The following is a 3865-nucleotide window of genomic DNA, read 5'->3' as shown; positions in this document are numbered from 1 at the left end:
CACTTACCTAATAGGCTCAAACACTCTCTTCACAAGCTCTCACAGCTGAAGAAGAAACTACAGTTTGCTGAAAACAAAAGCCCAGAATGTAAGTACAACCTGCTCAAGGCCATACAGAAAGCAGTGGACTGAGACTGAACCCAGGGAAGCTGATTTCCAGGAAGGACTTTCATTATTTCAAAACAAAACAAACCCCTGACAAGGCCTGATTAGTCTCCTCTTCCTCAACTAAACACACATAGCCCAACACTCCTCTGGGCCACCTAAAAGCAGCTGCTGTCACTTCTGCTTGCCGGATTCAGACTGCAATTCTGCCATTCATTTTCAACAGTCTTCCTGTGCACATATCTGCCATCTCTGTAGCACAGCAGAAGGCTCTAAGTATCAAGAAGGCCCTGGATAAATCACTTATGATACATAAGCCTTGATTTTGAACCAGCTTTCCTGGCTATGTTCCTTGTGTATGGCACATGCAGGTACACTGCAGAGTCACACAGAAGAAATTGTTTTTTCACTAATTTTTCCCTCAGTTAATGTTTATTGAACTCCTATTATGCACCAAGTACCATGAAGTTGATCGGGATACAGTGGTATAAAAAACAGCCATATTCTCCAATCCTGAATAACCTTTTCAAGGTGCTTCCCATAGAAGCTAATAAAACACAGCCTCAAATTCACATATCAGAGATTTGGCTTTTTTTCTAAAGTGACTGTCTCAATTTACTGCCTTCATATTTCTACCAATATATACATACCTAAGGTCAATTTCCTTCCATGAGCCAGGCGCTTATTCCCAATGGCCAGTTTTAATCCCAAGATAAAATCCTGAGGTCACGCTCTTCAAGTCACCCAGCAGTTGTTAGTTAACTTAAATAAGGCACAAAAAGATAAAGAAGATACGTCTTTTGCTGCAGCTCCATCTTGCACTCAGGAAGCTCACAGTTTGGAGGACCGCACACACACTTGCCCTCCTCCCCCAGCTGACTATGCCAAGTGATAGACTAGGCCTTTATATTTACAGAAGAGCAATGAGCTACTACAGAAACACAGGAGGCCATGATTCATTCTGACTGAGGGGATCACAAAAAGCTTTGAGGAGAAGTGGAATCTGAGCTAAGCCCAGAAGGAAGAGGAGGCAAGAAACTGACTGAGAAGAGGAAATGGAAAGGCATACTAAGCCAAGGAAACAGAATAAGCAAAAGCACTAAAGGATACAAATGTAAAATTTGTTTGAAATTGTCAAGTAGATAATTTTAGCTATGGCAAAGAGTGAATGTGGAAGAGTGGACTAAGGATCACAGATAGGTGGGAGCCAAATTGTGGAAGGTCTTGCACGCCCTGTGAAGAAGTTTCTCTTTATGCCACAGGAAATAGGAAGCTATTGAAGATTTTTGGGTTGGGAAGAGATAATTACTCTGTTTTAGAAAGTGAATCCTAGCAATAGATAATAGAAGAGAACAGAGACTCTGAAACTAGAGAATTCCATTTACAGCTACTAAGGCAGGCTAGGTGAGATATAAGTATCCCACTAGAAGCCAGGCACAGTGGCACATGGCTGTAGTCCCAGATACTTGGGAGGTTGAGGTGGGAGGATTGCTCGAGCCCAGGAGTTCCAAGCTGTAGTATGCTATTATCACACCTGTGAACAGCCACTGTACTCCAGCCTGGGCAACACAGTAAGATCTCATCTTTAAAAAAAAAAAAAAGAAAAGAAAGAAAATAAAAGTTCCAACTAGAGTATCATGAATGAAAAGAATTGGATTGGGGAGACTTTGCAGTAGTAAAAACTGTCATGACTTGTCAATGTCCTCTATGCAGGGGATGAGAGTGAGAAAAGACTCAAAGATGATTTTGACATTTCTAACAGCTTGGAAGACTAGATAAATGCTGTTATTTAAGATAGGAGTGTCCTAAACATAACAGGGTATGGCAAGAAGATACTAAGCTCAGTTTGAGACTTTTTGAATTATATCTTTTGTTAAGACCTCGGAAAGATCAAAGGCAATGTCTCAAAGAATGTTTGAGACAAACAAAAGTCCTTTCGTGGGTCTTTTTTGTTTTTGTTTTTCAGACAGGGTTTCACTCTGTCCCCCAGCCTAGAGTGCAGTGGTGCAATCACAGCTCACTGCAGCCTCAACCTCCCAGACTCAAGTGATTCTCCTGCCTCAGCCTCCAAAGTAGCTGAGACAACAGGCATGCTCCACTATGCCTGGCTAATATTTAAAAAAAAAAAAAATTGTAGAGATGAGGTCTCCATATGTTGCCCAAGCTGGTCTCAAACTCCTGGGTTCAAGCAATTCACCTGCCTTGGCCTCCCAAGGTACTGGGACAACAGGCATGAGCCACTGCACCAGGCCTCCCCATAGATCTTAAGAATGTGCCTCACAGATCCTTTCTATTAAATAATAGGAATTCTACAAATCTTAAAGAGTATTATCCCACTGCAGCCTCAGAGGGAACTCAAAGTACAGAAGACCTTATGTTAAGAAGATTTGTGGGTGTGGCTTTTGTCTAAGGTAGTAAACCCCAATAAGATTCACTGGAAAAACCATACACTTTTTAAAAGAAGTATATAGTAGTCCCCCCTTATCTATGGTTTCACTTTCCATGGTTTTATACAATAGGATATTTTGAGAGAGAGACCACATTCACATAACTTTTATTACAGTATATATTGTTATAATTGTTCTATTTTATTATTATGTGTTGTTGTTAATCTCTTACTGTGTCTAATTTATAAATTAAACTTTATCATATGCATGTATGTGTAGGAAAAACATAGTACGGATAAGGCCTAGTACTAGCTGCGGTTTCACACATCCCCTGGGGGTGGAACATATCCTGCATGGATGGAGGGGGCTATTACACCAGCGGGAACATCACCAGCTTGGATGAAAAGGGATATCTATAAGTAGGAAGCAGGCTGAGAAAACTGCTTAGCTGCAAACTCGGGCTACATCTTATGGAAAAAGAGTAATTCAGAGGACAGAACCAGGAACCATAGTGTAGAACAACAAACAGTGAAGAACCATTCCCAGGCAATAGGACTGAGACCTACTCACATTCCAGGCTGGATTTCAAAACTGCTAGGGACTAGAGACTCATGTTTCCCTCCTTTCTAAATGGAATCATCTGCTGTAGATAGAAAATTAAAGAGACATGACAACTAAATGCGACGTAGGATTCTAGATTGGATCCTGGACCAGGGAAAGGCCATTAGTAAGACAATTGGCAAAATTTGAATAAGGCCTATAGATTAGCTTATAGTATTGCATCCATACTATTAATGTCCTGGTTTTGATCATTTTACATGTTGTGTCATTTGAGGAAGCTAGGCAAAGAGTATTTGGGAACTCTGTACTATTTTTGCAACTTTCTTGTATTATAATAAGTCTGAAATTATTTCAAAATCTAAAGAAAAAAATAAAAAGAGTCATTTCTAAATGTAAGTGTTACCAATTTTTTAAAACAGCATCTGTAGTAGTTATCCCAAATCTATCCCAATGTTGTATTTGGTGTAGAGGATAGATAACTTGTCTCTTGAGTTCAGTCTTCAGATCAAGAGGAGCAGTACTCGAGTTGCTGTACTCATGGAACCGCATTGAGGAATCTCAAGTTTACACAGACCTGACTGAGACGATGAGACCCTGGCTCCTGAACCTGAGCCTAATGCCATAATAGATGAGACATTGACCAGGGGGCCGGGGGGAGGTTTTGGGTAGGGATGAGTATATTTTTCATGGGTGAGGAATATAAATAATTCGTGCCAGAGGTCAAACTGTAATGTCCACAAATGCTTTGACCCTCCTTCCACCAAAAGGTGGTGTGTAATTCTCCTCCCCTTGAATCTGGTCAGGTCTTACTT

At 40.7% G+C, this 3865-nt stretch overlaps 1 protein-coding gene across 4 annotated transcripts in view; it reads right to left on the bottom strand.

Moving 5' to 3' along the window:
• LOC105467248 (neuregulin 2) overlaps nucleotides 1-3865 on the bottom strand; it is a 266503-nt gene that overhangs the window by 179863 nt on the left and 82775 nt on the right. The gene's annotated exons all lie outside the window — the stretch shown is intronic.

The sequence above is a fragment of the Macaca nemestrina genome, chromosome 6 (assembly GCF_043159975.1).
Source record: "Macaca nemestrina isolate mMacNem1 chromosome 6, mMacNem.hap1, whole genome shotgun sequence".
Lineage (NCBI taxonomy): Eukaryota > Metazoa > Chordata > Mammalia > Primates > Cercopithecidae > Macaca > Macaca nemestrina.
The sequence above is the reverse complement of the archived record's forward strand: the minus strand, read 5'-3'. Positions and strand labels throughout refer to the sequence as shown.